A 23,380-nucleotide genomic window follows, 5' to 3' on the forward strand; every position below is an offset into this window, starting at 1 on the left:
GTGGTTGCCAGAGCAAGTTCTGCAAATGGGGAGGTCTGGGGAATTAAATTGATGGTGTTGGACAAGAATACAGTGGGGATATCATGTGAGCTAAATGGGTGGTCTTAATACATGTCGCTGCAGCAAATCAAACAGAAACACAATTCTTGGATTTATTTATCTTTTAAACAAGCATGATTTTTAGTATGACTTTATTTACAGGGTTTTTTGGGACACTGTGCTACTTTCACCATTTACCAGACCTTGCTTTTTTTAAGCATTTGGATTGTAAGTTTATACAGAATTGAAATGAAGCTACAGGTTTTCAGCACATATGATTAGGAGAGAAACTGAAGCAAGCCAGCTCTTAACAAGTTCTTCTTCCTGGATAACTCAAATCTTTGGCCAAATTTGAAAGCTGAACTTGAATCAAAATTTTACAAATAACCTTCACCTTTTCAAGTGGCTGAACCAATGTTTCAGGCCGTGCAAGCACTGGCTCTGAATGTTACAGCTCGACCCCATCTATGGCAATGTAAAGGAATCTGTTTATCTCTCCACAGAGTGCAGTCATTCCTCAGTGAAATGGCTGGAAGCCCTTCTTAGCAGCATAAAGTACAATTTTAGGTAGGAAAGCAAATGATTCTGCAGCCTACTCTGAAAGTAATTAACAGAAGCAGGGTGTAAACACTGGCTTCTGTGCTCTCTGAAGTAAACAAAATAAGAATTTATGCTACTGACCTTGTTAAGTAACTAACATTTTCCCTCCTCTGCAATCGCTTTTGCTTTCTCCCTCAGTTCAAAAGCCCCCTGAGCCCAGGGCTGCGTGCTACACTGAAACGTTCAATCCTGCATTTGAATAAGCTGAATCAAGCCAGCCATACTGCTAAACATATGGTAAGTAATAGCATCATTAACAATAGCATAGTGCACGTTTGACAGCCGAAGGGATTTGGCTGCGGTTTGCTGCGGGAGTGGCAGCAGAGGAGCAGAGCTGGTGCCCCTGCCAGGATGCCAGCCTCCCTCCGCCCCTGCTCTGACCTTCTGGAAATCTGAAAGGCTGCCCGTCTTCCTGCCTCCTCTTCAGGCTCTTATCTTCTGCTGGCAGCTCCAGGGCTGGGTGGCACCAGTTGTGTTTCACCGTTAAAAGCTGTGATTCGTTCTCCTTGGGGTGAGATCCTGGTGGAGAGGAGAGAGACCCGAAGCCAGGAGATCAGCAGACCAGGGGGACACGTTTCAGTTTTGAATTTGTTCTGAGGAAAGCACACCACTCTGTTTCTATGCTATGCTATGTTGGCCTATCCCAAAGGCACAAGGGCTGTGGTTGCTGCCCAGTGCACCATGTCCTGCCCGTCCATGTACTCCTAGTCCTTAGGGTGCCTTGGCCCCAAGTACGTCATTCTTCAGACCGCCAGTATGGGGTCACAGCTGACTGACTTCTTGCTGCTCCTGTTGCAGTCACGAACACCTTGTAACTCGTTCCCCTGCTGCCCTTCTTTCCTTGCAGTCTCGATCTTTGCTTCCCCTCCAGGCTGTCCTTCCCCCATTCTTCTTATCAGATGTGAAATCCATCAACCTGCTGTGGATGAAACTTCTCCCATGTTGATAGCCAGTTTTGTACTCTTTTTTTTTTTTTTTTTTACTCAGTATTCTTTTTTACTCTATGAATCCTGGGTGCATAGAGTTCACTTAATCACTTTTGGGTTTGAAAGCATCCGTGAGCATTAAGGTTAAAGAACCAAGTCCCACCGTTCAGATATTGTACTCAGCCTCTGCTAGTCAGTGGGTTAAAAAAAAACATCTCCATAAATGATTTTTTTTCTTTATTTTCAGCATGGAGACTTCCTACATAAATGAACGTTGCCCTTGTAGTCCAGTTGTTACTGCTTTGTGCTGATAGTGAAAGACCCCAAAGAGAATGGAGTATAAGGTAATGATATCCTAAAATGAAAACAAACCCAGGAAGTAAGTTTCTGTATTTCTTACTGGCTGAGCTCGTAGAAATGCAGGAATAAAACAGAGGATCAGAAACAGAGAATGAAATGCAAGTGCTTCTTTTTTTTTGTTTAATTTGAATCATTGAGTATGCTCTGAAAAAACACTTGAGGCAATGACTATTTTTCTTAAGTAGGAAATTTTAAAGACGTTATTCTGATGCAAAACCATGGAAGGTTGCTAGAGAAAGACACCACTTCAGTGATCTCACCTGTGCTTTTTTTAAAGGGATGTGTCTGGGGGGCAGAGGTGCTCCTGGCCTGTTTTGCAAAGATCAAAAGCTAATAAGCTGTATGGTTTTGGCTGTGCCTTTGTTTTTTTTTTTTTTTTTTTTTTTTTTTTCTATGTAGCTGTCTGAGAAGCTGGAAGGAGAGAGCAATGGACGAGAGTCATTAGTAAGAAAACTGTTTAGTGCTGTGAGCTGAAAATAAGGAAAAGATTTATCTGCAAACAGGGAATGGTGTTTCAACCAAAAGGAATGGCTGGAAAATGTGTTGTTAGACGGGGGGCTGCGATTTGTACCTGCAGTGTAGGCTGTACATCTGGAGCAGCAGCAGAGGTGTGTGCATTTGCATGGAGCCTTGCATAGGAGTTGGGGATGACAGCGTGCTATGGACATTTGGGTACTTCCGAGGCCATGGTTTGTGTCCCAGTGCGTGCTAGAAGGACAGCGTGTGTTCAGCCAGCGTGCATTTGCCTGACTTTACAGATTTAATGCTGTAACGTCAGCCATCAGTCTGCCTCTGATGTATGGCTCCCGGTGAATATTCCAGCCCTGTCCGTCGTGCGGGAGCCCAGCAGATGGAGCAGTGTTCCTGTGCATGAGGAGGTGTGGGGCCGCATCCGGAGCTGCGCTGTGCAGTCGAGCCGATCTGCCCCAGTGCATCTATGAAGCACGGAATAAAAGGCTCACTGTAAGAAATATATGTGAGATTGCCACTTTCTGCATGCGTGGTGTTTTGTGATATATGTGCAAGATTAGTGGAATGGTTTATGTAGAAATATATCAGCTTTTCTAAACTTTGTATGCTGTACTGTAGATTGTTTTTATCTGAGCCCTAATTTACAGCTAAAATTCAGACAAGGGCACGTGAAAGTAATCCTTCTGATCACATTGCTTCTTTATGATAACGATATGCTTTATTATTTTTAATAAACCAGTGATAGCTGCTGTTGCCGTGTTCCCACAGCAGCAGCCATGAACAGTGGCACAAACAGGAACAGAAAATCCTTCTCCATCTCTTTTTCTTTTTTTCTCCTTAATAAATAATTGAAGGAGAAAACAAGAAAAATATGGTGTAGGATCTAAACAATAAACAAAAACCAGGGTCAGAGCACAGGGCACATGCTTTCTTCTCCTTTAAACCCGACTACTCATATTTTTTTTCCTTGCTGTGACAGAGAAATGTACTCAACTCTTTTTGTACTGAATTGTATCTCAGAAAAACATTTTTATATATGGAGGGCTGAGTGGTGTAACATTTTTAATGGCACATTTTCATCTGCTTTGCAGTGATGGAACTGAGCTCTGCTGCTGTGCAAGCACAGCCCGGCCAGGTTATGTGCTCTGTCTGCCCTTAACCACCTGCCCTGAATCTCAGCTGGTGCACTCAGGTAAGTCTAGAATAAAGGGGGTCAGTGCCTGGAACCTTAAAGCTAATGAGAATTAAGCCACTTCATAGGCTTTCTCATCTCTTTCTTAATTTCAATGGAGCGACAATGCCATTTCCGCTCCTACAGACGTGCTGGTGTCCATGCATCTTCCACCATACGTCCCTTGGGCATTTAGTCTCTCCTTGTGAGGCCACACTGTTGTGATATCCCTCCATAGCATCTTGCAGTCCATCTGTCTGTCTCTGTGGCCAGGGCACCCAATGTTCAATGATAACGCAGCATTTCAAATGCTGTAAAGTATTCAACTCTAAAGCAAATCTAACAGGAATGTAAATAGCTTTCTCTGAATATGGGTATTTTGCATCACTGAGGAATGTCTTTTTGGCAAGCTTCCCTCTGTTTCAAGAGGTCTAAATTTGGCTACTGTTCAGCCATCCCACCTAGTTACATGAGATAAGCAATAGAAATGAACTGGGGGTTGCTGTGTTAACCACCCTGCCTGCATTCTATTCACCATGTGTCTGTATTTTCTAGAGTTGTGCCTGTAGCAGGAACAGTAGCCTCTATCTCATTGTTTTAGCTCCTTTAAAAAAAAACTAATGGGAATGGCTAAAAAGTGCTAGCTAACAAATAGATTTAAACTTCAGCTTGACCTCCTTAGCCAAGCAAAACAAAAACTGAGAAGGGATTAATTTGCTTCCTATGAGCACATCAGTGAGGAAGAGCTGAGGATAATGATAGCAAGACAACAAAGGGGGATAGATTTGTCATGAATTAATTTAGGATGCTGAAAGCTTCCTTATGTCTGGTCAGGAGAGTTCTGGGACATCACCTTGGTGGAAGCAGTCGAGCAAAACAACACAGCTGTCTTTTCAGCAGAGCATCCTCAGGGCATGAGAGAGATTAGGATGAGTCCTGTGGGGCCTGGACACTGCCCAGGGAGCTCTTCACAGCCCTTGCTTACTCCTGCATTAAGGCCATTTAATGCTCTAGTTAGAATAACTCCAAGGTACAGAAGTATGCTTGCTTAAAACTGATTTCTGTGTCTTGCTATGTGCAGTTGTAGTACTCAAAATATTTTTTACCAAGGGCTCTGGTTTACGTTGGGTACAGAGAAAGAACTTAAATCATGGCGTGCCGAGGATTATGTGTGTATTTTCTGTGAGGAGTGATCCAGTTTTAGTATTGGTTCTTTCTAAGAGAATCTCTCTTGGATGTTTAACCTTGGGCCATGTATGGAAGCCATCATGCATTGTTCTGTGTTCTACACTGGGGTTTGGTGCTGACATGGAAGTGGCACTTCTTGTTGATCCCTCACTGCTAGCAGGTACTGCTGTGATCCCCTGGGACAGATCATTGCTGCCCACAGAGCCGTGGTGGCACTTTCCAGGTAGGAGGGCTGCTGTAAGCCAGGCACTGCAGCGATTCAGCACGCACCGCAGCAATGTATTCCAGCTTTGTACTGCCAGGACAGAGGTCCAATCTATCTGATCCATCTGTTGTCAAATTAATGTCCAAGCTGGCTTTTGGATTCAGGTCTTTCACAGGGAACAGTGTGAGTGACAGCTAGGGGAAAGAACAGAGAGATGTGAATGTCCTGTGCTATAACTCTTGAAGACTGAAGTAGTTGGTATTCATGGTTCAGCTCAGCTTTGGCACGGCTCTCTGAAATCATAAGTTACACAGAAGAAGAACCATGTGTGCTCAGATACCCTAGATCTTTTTTTATTGTTATTGTACTAACTCTTCATTTCTAAGTAGCTACGTGCCAGATGCATGACATTTCCCATCTTGCTTACAACAGAATTTTAAATTATGAAAACACTTCTTGCCTGAACTTTGCTGAAAGGACTTTGAAAGCTCCGTGATCATTTTGCGTCTCCCAGAGAGGTAGTCCATAAACTCCCAGCACTTTGCAAATACCACAAGATCATATTTTACTAGATTATGAAGTTTGTGCACTTCACATTAGTAGTACTAATACCTCAGAGGAACAAAAGAACATTTTTAGCATTTCATTTGCATAATGGCTGAAGTGAGAATTTGTTCCTTGTTGAATAGGTACCCTGGGGGTCCTTTGATTTGCTGTAGCACTCTGTGCAGCAGGGAAATAACACAGAAGTTAGTAGCACCGATGGAATTTAGGTACTTTCCGGCTTGTTGATGTCTACTACTCAAACTCCATTAACTTGCCACCTGCAGACTTGGTAGCTTCATGTATTTGTTTATAGCAATTCTGATTAGCCAACCGTTAAACACAGTGAAACCTGTGATTTCAAGTAAGTGTCATCTGAAAAGCAGATTTAAGTTGCACCAGGGGAGGTTCAGGTTGGACATTAGGAACAATTTCTCCTCAAAAAGAGCAGTGATGCACTGGCACAGGCTGCCCAGTAAGGGGGATGGAGTCACCATCCGTGCAGGTGTTCAAGAAAAGGGTAGATGTGGCACTGAGTGACATGGTTTAGTGGGCATGGTGGGGTTGGGTTGATGGTTGGACTTGATGAACTTAGTCGTCTTTCTAACCTGAATGATTCTATGATCTCAACTTAAATAAAAATACTTATTTGCTGTATATCTGAGGATGCGCACACAAAGATTTGTACAAAGGTCAGTTCTTACTGACAGCATAAGGGAAGGCTGCAGACAGCAGCGTGTTTGGGAGAAGGGTGCTGAGAGACCTGGGGCACCCCGCCCTTACCTGGGGTTATTTTACCTGTGTTTGAATGGGCAGGCAGAGCTGGTGCCTGTGCTGTGTGCGGCCTCACCTAAAGATTGTGAGGCAATGACTCTGGACAGTGAGCAGGACAGAAGTCTTACGGAGGAGATGCAGAGGACTGGGGAACTGGAGGGAGTTTCTGCATCACGCAAGGCGGCACAGCAAGTGAGTGAGTCCTCCAGCCAGAAGCTGTTTAGCACAACAGCTGTCAGTGCAGGAGCCCAGTGAGGCTGATGCTGACAGCCCGGCCCTGCCCTCAGCTATCACATACCCTCCAGGCTTATCCATTGTGGCAGAGAGCTCTCCTTGCAAGTGAGAATCTGAAAGCGTTTGCTTGATGCAGTAGAGTGACCACAAGCTGTCCTTGTCCTAAAACGTGTTGTCAACTGCTTCTAGCAGTTAGCAGTGGACTCAAATTGCTAACCCTCGTGCAAAAAAAAATCCCGTAAACTTACTCAAGAACTTCTTGCTCCACTCAGGAATGCAGCATCTGACCTATCTGTATATCTACTGAGCAGTCTGTTATTGCTTAGTATTGTGCTTATTGTTTGGTACTTGCAAACCCAAAGAAGGGGGAGAAGATATTGTGGTGACACAAAGGGAAACTAATGAAAATTAAGTAGATGCATTTAAAGAGAATTAGTTAAACTGTGTTTAACCTAAGTGTGAACGATCATTCAGAATTAGTGAAGTATTCATTTGCTATGATTTACTTTGAAGGTGGATTAAGGTAAATTGAATTAAGGCCTCTTTAATTTTAAATAGAAACATCTACATAGGAATGCAATTTAACTAATCTGTTCTGAGAGTTAATTTGAATAATATATCCAGGCCTGCAAAAGCAATACGGGGCAGGGTCTCAGTTTGAAGGATCAGATTTGCTGGTAAGTGTTGAAAAATTGTTAGAAAGAGTTCCCCTTCCCCAGCCATGCAGGGCACTCAGACATCATGGAGTATTTACAAGCAGCTCTGCCTGGGCATTGCAGCTTCTGGCACAGCTTTCAGAGCCGTGGCTCAGTGGCCTTGGTAAGGACTAACATGGCAATGGCTGCTAGTCCATGGGACTGTCACTTAAAATCTCAGTTGGAACTTCAGAAAAGAGGCTTTCTAGAGTTGTTAAAAAAAAAATCAGCAATGTTTTAACGAACAAATTGCAAAGAGGTTATCATTAACCCTTTCTGGTTCCAGATCACAGTGTAAATGCTTGCTTTTTTTGGCCAAAATTTTCTGTGCATTCCAACCCAAGAAGGAGCATGCAGGTGTATTGTCTGTACTGCTGCAGATTGATATATTCCTCCGTTCCAGCCTCCCCACCCCCCAAAGACTACACTTGTCTTAATTTCCTCTCAATTACACTCAGGCATTAACTAATACTGACTAACTACAGCCCAAAATAATTATTGCTATCTGTTCCCTTTGTAAATATAACTTCAGCACTGAGCTAGAAGAATAATGGCATATTTACAGAAGGCAGCTAATTAAATTGAGCTTCAATTGCTTTCAGTTTGCCAGAAGGAGCCATTTTCACAGCAAAAAATGTGTGCAAGCCTGCATGCTTACCAGGAACAACTTGGTATAACATAATTCAGAGTTCCCAAGACAAAAATTCAGTTCAAGACAAATTTACACTGGCAATAAAAATCTCATTAAGGAAGATATGAAGATCTCTCTACTACACCACGACAGTTAAAAGAGGTTATCATTTTTTTCAGTTTATTTAAGGAACAGTATATATTTCATTGTTCCAGAGCAGCTGTAATTGCAAGTGTCTTTCAAATGCTGCTTGCAGTAATGCATTTGTCTTCTGTCTGTAACTTCAGAACCAGCCTCTTGATGGTCTTCATTAGGAAGAACTCCAGCAGAAGATGCTGGAGTTTCCAAGCTCTTCAGTGTTCAGTTTTTCCTAATTTTTCCAGCCTTAGCTCCTGCACTTTGAAAATTCTCACTTGCCCCCACGATTCAACCAACTGCAAAGATTTCCTGTGATCATAATTTGTCTCCAAATGTTTACACCCTCTTTTGTTCCTTTGAGATGAAACTGTTCACTATAATTACAGAGCAGCAGTCCTTGACAAATCAAAGTTTGAAGGAACGATTCTTGTCAGAGCCCTTACCAGTCTCCAGGGCCCTTTCTGTTTTGGGAAAAAAAAACAACAAACAAACCAAAAATAAGGGGATTGTTTCAGCTGTTTTTTGTTCCACTGTTCAAACAAAGCCTGGTGCAGAAATTATTTACAGTCTTCTCCATTGCAATAGTTCACCGAGCTGGATTGAAAGCTGATTTTGTTCCCTTGTCTGCATATCATTCCTGAATTTGTTTTAATCTGTTGGAAGCAATAGTTTGGCAGATATCAGCACTTTTTCCATGTTTAATTAATTCCTTTAATTTTCTGGTAAATGAGAATAATAGGGTTTAATTTTGCTTTTTATGTAAAATTGATTGGTAATTATGGAGATCAGAGGAGTTTTGGCTTTACAAACCAAAATTAAGTGACCTCTCAGTGAGGATGACTTGGCATGTCTCCTTCACTTGTCCTGTGAAAGCAGAGATGGCATGGAAGCAGATGTCACCAAGCTGCCTCTAGGTTACAAGAAGATGAAATATGGAAATATGTTACTTAAGAATATATTAAGAATATATTTTATATATATATATATATATATATATATAAGAATATTATTAAGAATATTATTAAGAATATACCTGAATGGAAACTAGTACAAATTTCAATAGTTAAACATAGCCCACTGTACAAAGACCGTTTCTACCAGTTCCTTGTGGGATATGATGCTGTTTTCTTATCAAGATGTGACACTGCCATGTCTCAGAGGGCTGAGGAGAAATCAGATAAATCAATTATAAGAACATTTGAGCTTGAAAAGCAGAGTTGGGGTTGAGGCTACGTGGCTTCAGCTTCTGTTTCCGCCACAGATTACTTCTTTGTACTCTAACAAATTACTTGTTTCTTCCTCTTCCTGCAACATCAAGTTTATAGTACTCTTGGTCTGCTTTGGCTCATTTGAGTGTCAATGCTCAGTGGAAAATGGTGTAACAGAGCCAGGCTGGAAACCTCTGTGTGCTGCTGAAACACAGATGGTGAATTGTATCATAAGACATGAACCAGCATCTGGTGGCTTGTGGTTGTCTCTAGCGGCCCCAGGAGCTGATGGGACAGAGATGCCTCAGGTGACCTCTTTCTGTTCCATTTTTTATGAAATTGGATTGAATATTATGAAAAATTTCTTCTCAGAAAATGAGGGGCGAGGTTGCCCAGGGAGGTGGTGGAGTCACTGTCTGTGGCCGCGTTCGAGGAAAGGGCGGATGTGGCACTGAGGGACATTGTTTAGTGGTATAGTGCTGATGGGTTGATGATTGAACCGGGTGATCCTAGTGGTCTTTCCAACCTTAATGATACTGTGATTATAAATCCGGGCTTAAGTTTGGATAGTAAACGGGAGCAGAACTGCACCTTCCTCTCTACAGAGAGCCCAGGACTGGGCTGGCCTCCACTGGCCCCCAGATGCCACCTGAGTTGATGCAGCCCCCGTACTGTCCCCTAGTTGAGGGTGTTTGGTTGTATCAAGGCTGAGGAGATGAGGTAGGGCAGGCTGAGCACATAGAAAGAGCTTTTTTTTGACCTCTGTCGGAAATGCCATAAGTATTTATGGGGATGGGACAAGCTACAGGGACTTCTTTGAATTTAGCTTCAAAATCTAATTTCAAAGGCAACTACTTGCAAATTTCCAACTTCTTTTAGTCTTAATGTTGAAAGCCCCTCACATTCCCCCTGTGGCAGTGCTCAGCAGGCCTTGAAATTATTTCTAGAATGGATCTTAAGTTTCAAAAGAGGAGAAACATGAGGAAAAAAAACAATCTAGATTCACCTCAGCGATGCTACATCAATACTTGGCTGAACTGTATAATGCTAAGCACAGTGAAGCAGAGTTGAGCTACCAGTTGCTAGCTAACGAGAGGATTAGCTATGCCTGTGGATGGGCTGGCATAACTTAAGCAAGAGGGCAAACGTACAGAAAGTCAAACTCTGACTCTGAGGGAGGGAGATGCTGCTTTTCCTATGAAGAGCATTGGCTGCACAGTGGGCAGGAAAGCAGAGGCAAAGCTGAGGCTTCAGGAGAGTTTTTATAGTGAGTCAGTACAGCTTTGCTTAATATTTGTTACTACTAATAATTGTATTTATACTCTTGGCCAGCCCAAGTACTTAGAGGTGTATGTGTGATATTGAAGTTCAATCAGAATGTATTCACAAGCTCTTGAGTAGGATCCATTTACCAAATCACATCCTCCAAGGAGAGCTGGAGAACGGGGAAATCAAAGGCAGTGACAACAAAGAGCTTTCAAAGCCAGGAAACAGTGCCTTCTATTGACCTGGGAAGGGGCTGGGTGAGAGCCCTGCCTGGGTGCGGGAGGGGACAGGAGCAGTGGTAGAGCAGTCACCTGTCATGACCTCCATTTCATGGTTTTGCCCACAGTCAGCATTGGCCAACAAGACAGGGTCAACTTGTGAACTCTTCATAGACTTATAGAGTGTCTTAGATTGGAGGGACCCTAAAGATCATCCATTTCCAACCTCCTTGCTACGGGCAAGGCTGCCCCCCACCAGCTCAGGCTGTCCAGGGCCCCATCCATGGCCTCTTGCACCTCCAGGGGTGGGCACCCACAGATCTGAGCAGCTGTGCCACTGCCTCACTGCCCTCTGAGTACAGAATTTCCCCCTCTCATCTAACCTGTATCTCCCCTCTTTTAGTTTAAAGCCATTCCTCTTAACCCTTGTCTGTACCAGTACAATCTTGTATTTCCTGTGGCTTACTGGGATTTCATATGACTCAAAAGAAGAGCAACTATTTTGGAGGGATCTTAGTTGTTACAATAGCTGGGAGAGCAAATTACTTAATCCTGTGCTTAAATGTTTACATTTAATGTTTGTTTAAGAATTTTTTGTTTATGTTGAAATACAAAGCATTGCCATGCCACCATAGAAGATGAGCAGTAGTTCCATCTTTTTAAATACGGAACAAATATGTTTGCTGGTTCTTTCTGCATTTTCTGCATGGTGTTTGACAATTTTTCCATCTTTATCTAATACGAAATCTGCAAACTTGCTAGAATTTAATGTCATGCTATTATATTAAATTTCCATATTTTTATTATTCTACAAGTCATAGAACTTCCATTGATTCCTTTTGGTTCCTTTTTGAAATAGTCTGCTCTCCCTTGTTGCTGATTTATGCTCTTTGAGATCAGAGCTGCTATTTTTCCCTTTGTGATTGAATTTTTAAATTGTTTTTACAGCTCTCATTAAACTGCATGTATTTTCCTCTTTAACGGAAGAAGCCTTCTTTCATGATTGTGGGCTTTTATTTATTTATTTATTTGTGCCTCCCAGACGTTGTTTGCTCACACTTTTTTTTGCCTCAGTAGCATTCTGGGTTGGTGTTTTGTTGGGTCTCTTTTTTCAGAGCACCAGCAGTCAACGTTAATGGTTGAGATTGTATCTGCACAAAAAGAATGAAATGTGGTTGTGAAGCTGCGATGAATATTTAGGTTGGCGATTTGTTCTTTTTATCTATTTTTTCACCCAGGGAGATTGACTGCTGAACCACCCTCATGCAACTGCTATATTTTTTGGTTAGAAAATCCCAGCTTCTAAAGCATTTCCCGAAGTTGGGCCCCTGCGGTCATGTAACTCCTTCAGCATATTATGGGAGGTGTATTTTAGCGGGTCTGGAGGGCTGTCAGAGGGATGACTCTTAATGCACTGTGGTAGCCTATGCTAAGTGGGTCTTAAATTTATGGACAAGTCTATAATTCTGTTTTCTTTGTGTTCAGGAGGCTAACACAGCAGTTTGAGTCAGGAAAGAACAGAAACTGTGGCTATGGGTGTATTGATACAGATGTGAAAGATGTGTGTTCAGTAGAAGACCTAAGCAAGCTAGGAAAGGAGGATTGTCTGAAAGCACACTGAGATACTTAGCTGCTTTCTGATGTTGACAGGTCTTCCTTAGTAGACCATCAGCTGCTCCAGAGAAACGAGCAGAGCCTGAAGCTTCAAATACCAAAATATGGTGAGCTGAGACCTGGGATACTGCAGCCTGAAGGGGATGGGTTGAGGCTGTGCAGAACACAGCTGGATTGGCTCTGCTCCTTTCTCACAGCAACACGAGCTATGAATCACAGAATCATTAAGGTTGGAAAAGAGCACTAAGATGATCATCAAGTCCAACCATCAGCTCATCACCACCTGTGTACACAGCTGTGTACCTCAGTGCTGCATTGACTGTTTTCTTGATTGGCTGTGATTTAAAGGTCTTCTCTGTGGAGTGGTGGGCTCTGGTTTAAGCATGTAGGTATTTATCAACGGTGGGAGCTGGTGGTGATTCCTCAAGGCAATCATACCCCTTCGCCTGAGGAGTCAGTGGAACAATCAGATTTTGGCTGCAGAGAAATTTTCACTGGCTTGAACAAGTGAGACATCCACGTTGCTTATTCTGTGCTTTTCATGTGCTTATTGGCTGTTAATTTAGCATTTGACGAAGAAGCTGGGAAGAGATTATATTATTTTCCCTTTTCACATTTTTTTCTATAAATTTATTCTTCATGGCCCTGCAGAAACCAAGTTTCCCCCCTATTGTTCTTGTTATTGGCATTATACATAGATAAAACAATCTAAGAGAGTATTTTTCCTAGTTAGAGCAGAGATACGATGTACCATGGGCACATCGGTCAACATGATGCCCCTGCCTGTCTTTATTTTTGCAGTTTGCTTGTGGTCCATTTAAAATTAGATTACAGCTGATTGGTTCCTGCATTCAAACTACTTCACACAACACTCCATCCACTGGCATATAAAGCAAAACTGAGGCGACTGGAAAGCCTTAAGGGATCAATTCCAAATATCACTGTGTAATAAAAACCGTATTTCCTTAATTTTTTATTGATTCAGCACTCATTCTCCTGTAATGTTGCTGTGGTAATATTAAAACTCAGTGACTGACAGCGGCATCACATGGAAGTGATTTAACTAGCAATGCAAAAGAAGAAAGCAGGCTTTGTTTTTGCAACCATTTGGTTCAAACTGGCCCAGAGGATCTCCCTTGCAGGGAGAGAATACACTCTGCACCTTTTACCCTTTGAAATAAATCCTCTGTATTTCTGTCAGCCCTCTACCTGTCTGTGAAGTCAACAGGTTTCTTGCTGCTGGCTCTGCTGGGTGCAGCCTGAAGACCTCAAAAGCGAGCATGAATATTTGGTTTGTACATGGAAGCAGGATTATTTGTGTAGGGGAGGGTCCTGATGTTTGCTCATATGCAGACCCTGTGTGATACACAATGTAAAACACATGAAAACGAGCAGTCCTGTGAATTGCTAGGAGTTTGGTAATTAATAATTGCAAAATGTGTGCTCCTTGCAGAGGATCTCACGAGGTTTGGAAGCACAGAGCCTGTCAGTGAGGTGGGAGCTGAGTGTTGAGCTCCCTGGAGGGCCTGGAAATCCTGGCCTGCCTTTGGGGAGTGGGTTGAAATTGTGTTATGTGTTGTGAACCTCCAGAGCCTGCAGTGCTGTGCTGATGAGAGACATTGCTCAGCTTCTGCTGCCCGTGAGGCTTGTGACTAGGGAAGCACAAATGAAGGAAGTGGCTAAAAATGAAATAAAACTGGTAAGAAGATGTATGGGGGCTCCAGAGGCTGAATGCTAACTGGTTTCTCTGTCAAGACAAGTTAATCTGCTCTCATACACATCCCCAAACCATAAAGAAGCCGTGGCCTAGGGTCTGTGCCTGGCCTGGGAAATAGTAATGGAGCAGCCAGCTGAGAGGTCTGGCAGATGGTATTTCATGTTGGAGGAAGCATGAATCTGCATGTTTGTGTCCAAAACTTGAAAACAAAACCCAGGGCAAGTTTGATCAAAATTACCCAGGCTGCCATGTGCCCAAAACAGCCACAAAAACTGAATTTGGATTAATGTGCACGTGGCCCCAAACTGCTCAGTGCCATTTATGGCACATATGAAGGCAGCCTGCGTTGACACAAATGACCATTTCATTGAGTGTGCACACTCTGTGCTCGCTGTCAATGCCAGATGCTGACTACAAGTGACAAAAGGTGGCTCAGCCCTCGGCCCACGGCGTCCCACAGCTGGGAGCTGCTTCTCATCCACAGCTCTGAACTTGTGTTGGTTCTATTGATACTGAATGAATATTGAGTGGGCCTCTAAGATAAAGTCATTATTTAGGAGCTCATTAAAGTACTGGCCTTGAAAAAAATTTCCCACTGCTAATAACCTCTTCCATCACTGTGTCAAGGATTGCAGCTTCCTCCTTCCCCTAGAAGGCAGCTCAGGCAAGAACAAGTCATTGGGTTCCCAGTGAAGGATCTTGGAGCTGTGGCTTTGCTGGCAACCAGGTTTTTCACTCCTCCCCCTGGGAGCCCACCTTCCCTCCAGCTGCTATATAAAGACCCGCTGCAGCTTAAATAAATACTAATTTGCAATAATGGCATTTAATCCTCTTCGAACCGTAATTTACAGTATCAGATTATTATCATAATATCTGATATACAGTTCTTAATGCTTTATTGTTATCCCATTACAGGGAGGTTCTGCTGGCACTGCATATTGTCTATTTCTCTTACAAATGTTCTACAGAAACCTTATTAATTATTAGTCTCATAAAACACCTGTTAATGTTACCATTTTAATAAATCTCTTTCTTAATTAAATTAGGTGGTTCTGATAGTAATCCTCTAATGTCCACTGCCTTTCTGCTCTCTTCACAGTCTGATTGTACAGTGGGAAGCAGTGCTCAATTATAATTGATGTAGGCCATAATTCAGAACCAAATTATAACATATAAAGCCATATGATCTTTGAGGAATATAATAGATCTCCACAAGAAAGTGTCATTTGGATTGATTAGTGCTGTTTCTAGAGCCTTGTTAGAGGTGAGAAAAAGCTAAATTCAATAGGATCTTTTTTTCATTTTTTTCTTTTTCTTAAATTCACGCACTCTATTCCCTCCTTGATGCACAGCCTCTAACTCAGATGCTGTGCTGTGCTCACAGCACTTTCCCACTTGCGTGTATCAATTCTACAGCTGACTTCTTTTTTTTTTTTTTTAATTTCATAAAGGCAGACTACATGATGATTTTATTTAATGATTTAGTAAAACTTTTCCTCCTGAGATAGGTGCAAGAAATCTTGCTGTTCTGCTGCTACCCAAGCATGAAAGTATGGTTATATATGATCCAGCAATACTGAAGCTATAAGCAGAAAAATTAAAAGTGCATCACAATGAAGACTTTACCCTGGTTGGAAGGTGACTGGGCACCAGGAAGAGTTCTAACCCCAGAGCAAACATGCTGCTCTGCTGGGTCCAGGTCAGTTCCTCTCTGTTAGGGTGTGCTGTGAGGGAAACCTGTGCTGGGCACTGTGCTGGTTCTCACCCCACTCACATTCCCTTGTGTCTGGGTGCCTCAGGGCCTTGACTGCTTCTTCTCAGCTTTGTGAATGGGGATGTGCTATAGGATTAGTGAGGGTTGCTTATCCTCGGGATACCCTCAATCAAGGAGCTGGGGACATCCTTTTTCCAGATTTATTTTGTGACTGGGGAAAGCTTCTTTACACTGTTTTGCTGCCAGGCTCCCCTCCCATCACACTCCTTTGCTTTCCCCACAGCAGCTACAGTCATTTATTGCCCGGAAAAGCAACACAGCAAAATGTTATGTGTGGTTTTAGTTGATTTTAGTATAACTCATTAGCTTGCATTTGCAGCAGTTCCTCCTCAGGGCCTACCTGCCCCTGCTCCCTCCTTTTCCAGTTCTCCCGCTTGCTGTGGGCTTCAATACTTGGCCCCAGAAAGCCACTGCTGGCTGCTCCTTGGCCCATTTCATCAGATGGGTCCCATCTCTTCCATTAACAAATAGAATCCCATGGCTGCAATTTCTGAATCGTGTAGGAATAAACAAAAAAGGTCTTATGGCTTCTTTCCTAGGTGATGTGACACTGTTAAAATGGAAACCTGTTACTTTCTTCTTTTTAAAACTGAATTACACACCAAAACTATTTTGAAGAGAAAAAGCTGCGAGTTTCATGTGGAAGATGTTGAAGTGAAATGTTTTGATTTTTTTAAAATGGATTTGGATTATTTGCTTAATGTATTCCCCTCAGTGGGATCTTTTATTGGTCCCCACGCTCTGTGATGATAGCTTGTTGATACCATGTACTTTTGATGACATGATATAGTGGACATGGTGATGATGGGTTGATGGTTGTGCTGGATGATCTTAGTGGTCTTTTTCAACCTTAATTACTGTATGATCAGCTTTGATTGCTTGTTTGCTCAACTACGGATCTGTTGGATTTGCAGTTCCCCCTCCTGCCTCTAGTGAGCTGTACAGCCAGGCAGAGACTGAGGGACAGATAACACTGAGGGCTTCAGTCTCATGTCACTGTAAAACAGAAAGAGTTGGAAATCTACTGAAAGCATCTGTGGAAAATGGGCTTCTAAGGGGCAGGTGTGACACGGGTAATTTGCAAGTCCTTGAAAACTACATGAACAAAATGAAGACCTGCCTTGAACATATAACCAAACTGTGAGCTTTTTGATAGCGCTTTACCAGTGCTTGATCTGCAGCCATTTCTTGTGGTGGGGCTGCAGGGACTGGGAGGAACAGATCCTGCAGCCGTGGAGTGCTTTGGAGCCTTTGCTCTTGGTGCCCACACTTGATCTTCCTGTGGGAAAGAGACGATGCCCTTTTCTTCATCCCCTCCTGGCCCTGAGCGGAAGATCTCCCATTCACATGCACACAATGTGATAATTGACAGCAGTTTCCTGGAGCTGAATGCTGCCTGCCCTGGGTCAGCGTCAGCTCTTCCATCTTGCCTTTGCTATCTGATAGGAACTTCCAGTGTGGCACTGGGAGGGATGTGGTTCTTCAGATGATGAGCCTGTGTTGCTAAGAGACGGCTTCTGGAGGAGCAACAGTCATTAACTTGTTGGGAATGGATGAGAAACCGTGAATTAAAGTAATTTGAAAACACTTCTACCTTCATACATTAATTGCAAGCAGAGTGAAGTTATCCTGAGATTTGGGTTGTTCTGGTTGCTCTTGCAGTGCAGCTGTCCTGATGGGTTTTGCAGATATTTTACAGTGGGCTGCAGTAGTGGGAGAGTACTTTTGTCCTCACTGCTTCTCTGGGTGCATTTAACCTGTGCAGAGTGTGTGCAGAGCCCAATGTGAACTCAGTGCTGCCTCTGCTGTATCTACAGAGAGGCATGGGACTATTAAACAATTAATGTGGTGATGCTTACAAGCAGCGCGTGGCCCAGCCTTACCAAACTTTGGGAGATGATGAGGCGTGTCTGTTCTTGGTAGAGAGAGATGATGCAATAGGAGATAATTAATTAGTTATTTTGGTTTCAGAGCATTTTGTGGGAAGTTGCATGTCTCTGCAGGGAGAGGACAGCAGGGAGCAGAGTCAGCCCTGTCCCAGACACGCTCTACTTTGTGTCAGCAGTAATTCTTTGGACCGTTTAACAGTGCAGAGTCACAAGAAGCAGCATCTGCCTTGGGAGCGCTGATCCTGCCCAGTAGCATCTTCCTGACCAGGAGAACCTTTCTCCCTCTGCTTCATTCCAGGGTGCTGTGATGGGATGTAGCAGAAAGTCTGTGTGATTTCTTTCCACTTAGGCCGAAAGAGCAGAAAGAGCAGTCTGTGGGAGAAGTGGGCCTCAGCAGAACTGAATGGCTCAAAGAATGGGTCCTATCAAGGCTGATAATCTTCCCCAGCGATAGCGCAGTGGATTATACAGCGATTGAATGTGGAGAGAGTGCTGACCTTAATCTCCCTTAACTCTGGTTTTCTCTCCCATCAGATAATAATAGAGAAATTACAACATGTGCCATAGAAGATTACACTTTGCAGATGGCTGATACAAAAATCAGAGACAATGCTAAAACAATTTAAAAACCCACAAATAAACCAGTGCATTCAGCTTCTTTGTGAGGCTGTGGCTAAGGAAACTGAGCCAGCCGGCCTAAAATACACAGTATCAATGTAAGCAGATCTAATTAAGATTCTGTGTGGCTGTTAAAGCATCCTCAGCCATTGCTTCCAGCTTAGCATCGCTGCTAATGGGGAAGAGAGGGAGGGATTAGTTTAGACTACTTTGAGGCAGCACAGATACATGCAGGAAGCATCCTCTCTTGCTTGAACTTGTTTTTTGCTGACCTGCTACATGATGAGAAGAGTGCCAAAAATACAGAAGAGTTGGCACGTAAAATCCGTGTCTATCTACAGTGTCAAGGCTAAAAAAAAGTCCTGAATGAGCCTTAGAGAGTCAACAAATCACTGAAATAGCAGCTAAAGAAGGAAGTTCAGCATGAGTTCAGCTCATTAAAATTCCCTCTAATGTATGCTCCTGAAAACCAGTGGGCTGAGTGTGATCCTGGCAAGAGAGGAATGATGCGTGTGAACTTGTACACAAGTAGAAAATGGACAAGGTTGATGTAACCGACCTTCAGCACTGAAGCCTTATTTTTGCTGCCATCTGAGATGGCCATGTGGAAAGAAAAGGTCAGTGGTGCTACTCTTAGCCTGAGGTGGTAAGACATCAGAGCTCTGCACAGCTTGCTTGGGCAAATCCACACCTGTATGCAGGAGTGTGTGGCATACCATACAATCACAGAATCATTAAGGTTGTAAAAGACCACTGACATCGCTTAGTCCAACTAGGCCACTAATATTGCCCACTAAACCATGTTTGTACCACATGCCCACGTTTCTTGAACACATCCAGGGATGATGATAGTACTGCTTCCCTGGGCAGCCTGTTCCAGTGCCTAGCCACTCTTTTGGATTTTCCTAATATCCAAGCCGAACCTTCCCTGGCACAAATTACAGCCATTCCCTCTCTTCCATATTGATGATGTGGGCTAGTATTAATATGAGGCCCCAGGGCGATGACAACTGGGTGAAAGAGTGGCCGTGACGGAGTGTGAATGTGATGGTTCATTTAGAAAGCATGCTTTATAAATGGCAGTATTTGGTTAAAAAGTTGATGATGCCTATGAATGGCAACATTTGTTTTCCATTCTTCCATGCAGACAATGTGGGAAAAAGAAGACTTGAGCCTCCTGTGTGTACCTTATGCACATTTCTCATCAACTCCAGTGGGAGCTCTGCTGAGGAAGTGCAAAACAGGTCTGGTGACTTGATTTCCATTTATTCAATAGTTCTGAGATTGAAAACGATAGAGACTGGGCAGAATAAATAACAGGGGCATCTCATATCTATGCATCGCTTCATTAAACATCTGAAAAAGGCAATGAAAAAGCAGAGATCGTAGAATAAGATTTTCAGACAGCAGAATGATAGCATAAAAGACTCTGTCCTCTGCTTGTACAATGCACATGGTCACAGAAATAAGGGCAGCAAACTGTCTTACTGTGTAATAGACAAGAATTTTCATAGTTGCTATTTTGAATGCACAGAAAGTAGAAAACTGCTTTACACAAGAGAGTCACTTGTTAACTTTGGATGTGTGATATGTGAATGTGTAACTGAGATAAAAAATCACGTGGTCTTATCCTTCTCCTTGACGTGAAGTATTTGCATTTAGAAGCTCAAGAAGTTACACTGAGCAGCTAAAAAATATACATCAACATATTGTAATGCTAACTGACATTGTGTGCAAGAAAATTAGTCTTTGCAAAACTTATTTGCATTTGTTCCAGTTTTAAGTAGAAAATACTTGATCAAGCTTTGCCCCCTGAAATAGTAAAATAAAAATGACGAGACCACAGATTTCTGCAAAAGTCCTGGAAAGTGTGATGGTTCCCAAAGGCAGGGATTGCTTTTCTGACCTTGCAAAGAGGTGGCCATGGAAAGCAGATGGGTCCTCTCATTTTCAGACCCGCCCTTTGGAAGTGGTGTAATTCAGCCTCTCATCCCTCCTTTCTGAGTCTGAGTGGTGGTGATGGTGCAGTCTTGTGGTTCATTAAATCTAAAGAGCCCAAGTCTGAGGGGTTTCTGTTTCTCCTTGATGATTGCTCTTTTTGCTTGTGAAGAGGTTGATGTAGAAAGCTTCCTTTGTGTGTAGGTGATTTGTCTTTTAGCTCAACTCCAGTACCACCTGGATGGTCCCTAGGTATGATGGGGATACTCTAAATACTTTCTTGATGGTTTGTAACACTAACTTGTACTTCAACACCATGGTGACTGGTTGGTTTGTTAGTTTTTGAGGTTTGTCTTTTTGTTGTAGGAAAAAAAGAGGGTGTGTTGTGACTTGTGCTAGCTAAGTGCCACCAGGTCCTGCAGCAGGCTGTGGGTACAGTGATTCCAACTGTCTGCACATCAGGGCAGCCGCTTTCTCCTGCCCACCTGTTATCTGCTGGCACAGATCTGCTGAGACAGGTCAAGCACAATGGGACTGGAGAGGGATTCCCTGGGTGGTCCCAGCCTTGTGGTGGGTCCCTGCTGGTGGTGCTTCTGGGTATCTGGCTAAGGAAGTGATGAGCATATCTCAGTTCCTGCACTGGTGTCCAACCTCATGGCCCAGTGCTGCTACTAGAAAGCAGCACATATCACAGCCACAGAGAGGCTGCAGCCTCCGCAATCCAGATGCATTACAGCTGAAAGAGGGAGCTGTGCTCCCTAATGGACACACGCCAGGTTTTTGAGCATCTACCATCTTCTCCTGATTATCCTTGTGTCAAGGAGCACTGTGCTCACTGCTGAACACCAGCAGAGGCTCTTCTGAACTGTGGTGTGATTTTGTCTGTGCCCATTGCTTGTTGCTTGCAGGATGAAATGGAAGGCAGCAAGAGGGATGGAGAGTAAATGAGCAGTGTGAGGAGCCTGAGCTGAATTTTGGGATGGCAATTAGTGGTGGCTCTGAGAAGTGTAAGGAGATGTGCTTTCTTCTTTTATCTGTGTGATGCTGGGGGAACACCAGGCAACTCCCTCTTGACCCTTCTCTCACTGAAATGTTTCTGGGGAAGGAGAGCTTCTTTATCAAGAAGAAGCAATAAACTGAATACTGCGAGGTAGGACAGCCAAGTCCTATGTTTCCTGCTAATATGGGGGAGAGGAAGGCAAGGGCACTGCAGGAAGATATCATAGCCCCTCAGGTACTGTAGCCCATATGTGAGGGTACCCCATAGGGACATGACCTGGGGATACAACCCCTACTCCCAGCTGGGCTTCCTAGCATATAACCCATCACTAACACTAATTGCACACACATGGAAGGGAAATGATTCAGGTTCGTTCTAAAAGGATACTAACATTTTTTTTTTTTTTTTTTTTTTTTTAATATTGTCTGAAACATCAGTATCTAATATCTCCTTTTTTTTAATGAGCTTGGTTAAAACCAAATGGAAAAGGGTGGCTCTTTTCCTGTGGTACAAAGTCAGTTTTTAAAAGATGCAGTTACAAGCGATTTTGCTTTAAAATTGGATTTCAAATGGTGTCCCCCAAATGTTAAGAGAATGACAGAATTTTGTGTATATATGAATGTATGTATGACTTGGACAAAGCAACTGTTCAATAGCATTTCAAAATACTTATCTGAATCCAGATCTGCATATTCTAGAAGAAAAGATTCCTTTCTAAAAAAAAAGATAATAATTACTGAGCTCTCCATTGACATCACCTCTGGGTTTGCCCTCGTGGCAGGAGGTTGGCTCCTATCCTCCCAATAGATTCGTTTATTTATTTATTTCTATCTTAATAAGTGAAACTTATGCATAGTGTAAACACACCAAAAAGCACATGCCCTATTGAATTTTCAGAGATAAGTATTTTAAATCCAGTCTTTCCCAAACCTCCAGACATGCATTATTTACAACGGAGAATAATAATGTAACAAAGCTGTATTATATTAAAATTGTTCCATAAAATATTACGATTATCATTTTTTGTGGCTTGACTTAAGGTGCACAGTTTATATAAAACAATATGAATTATTTTATGTTACAAAAAGTTATTCAGTGTGGCTCTGTGTATTACAGTTATTAATCTTTCTATTTAAATGCAAATTTTTCCTTTCAACAGAGAGCTAAAGATACTTTTTATATAACTAATAAAACACAACTTTGATCTTCTGATCCCTTATCAGGGAGATGGTTTTCTCAGTTGTGCTTGGGACGTCTTTGCCTGAACATGGTGTTCTGTTACAGCAAGAATGCTTTCTTCATAAATACACTGAAAAATGTTTTCTGCTAAAAATGAAATATTTGTACAGCAAGGTATTACTTGGAAAAATCCTCAATTGCTTTGTTTTTGTAATGAGAGAGAAGAGCCAAAACAGTAATGTCCTTTTTGTTGGGAGATGTGATGAAGGAGGGTGGTTTATCCTTAGAAAGTCTTTGAGTCCGAGTGGATTTGCTCCTTTGAGAAACTTTATATAAGGCTTCTTTGAGTAGGTTGATGTCAGCCTTAATGGGACCTGGTAGAAAGGCTCAGTCCTGGGAGTCAGACTGCGTGGTCAGAGCTCATCCTCATCCAGCCATGGTTGAAGAACCATCAGGCTTCTCCATTGCCAAAATATCTGTGCTAGTAAGCTTCACGTTGGCTGCACAATACTGTACTGTTTGAGGGACATAAATGCAGTTTGCTCTCTGTGAGGGTTGTAGACTTCTGGTTGGTCTCCTCTTTGCTTTCCATGGCTGCAGAAGGTGGGGGAAATGGCGTAGTCAAACTAGAAGGAGGCTTCCAGGGTTTGATCCCCAGGAGCTGCCACAAGCAGATGTTTGCACAGGTCTTACCATACGTGCAAGAATGCAGTGATGCTCAAGGAGAGAATTAACTCTAGGGCCTGACTTCCAGCTACCAGTGTTACCAAAGGATGTGGAAAGCAGTGGGGCACCTCCATCTTCCAGCCTTGCCTAAGCATAGACTCCCTGTTGCATGTCCTAAGGAATGCTGTGTCCTACAGCTGGGATCTTTCTCATTTTCTCCCAGGTTCTGTGTGGGCATGTTGTCCTCTGTCCGCTGAACACCCCCAGTCTCCTTGTTAGTCTTGGTCTGAGTAACCCAAAGTGGGAGCTTGGCTGCTT

At 42.9% G+C, this 23,380-nt stretch overlaps 1 long non-coding RNA gene across 4 annotated transcripts in view; it reads left to right on the forward strand.

Annotated features, from left to right (window-relative positions):
- LOC128078617 (uncharacterized) overlaps window positions 1–23,380 on the forward strand; it is an 87,597-nt gene that overhangs the window by 15,002 nt on the left and 49,215 nt on the right. For 3 of the 4 annotated variants that reach the window (XR_008205727.1, XR_008205730.1, XR_008205729.1), the window contains exons 3-6: window positions 778–876; window positions 1,813–1,909; window positions 2,748–2,888; window positions 3,488–3,588. This is a non-coding gene — a long non-coding RNA (uncharacterized LOC128078617). Of the gene's footprint in view, window positions 1–777; window positions 877–1,812; window positions 1,910–2,683; window positions 2,889–3,487; window positions 3,589–23,380 lie in introns of all 4 variants that reach the window. The other variant, XR_008205728.1, reaches the window with a different exon arrangement.

The sequence above is a fragment of the Tympanuchus pallidicinctus genome, unplaced genomic scaffold, assembly GCF_026119805.1.
Source record: "Tympanuchus pallidicinctus isolate F22 unplaced genomic scaffold, pur_lepc_1.0 scaffold17, whole genome shotgun sequence".
Lineage (NCBI taxonomy): Eukaryota > Metazoa > Chordata > Aves > Galliformes > Phasianidae > Tympanuchus > Tympanuchus pallidicinctus.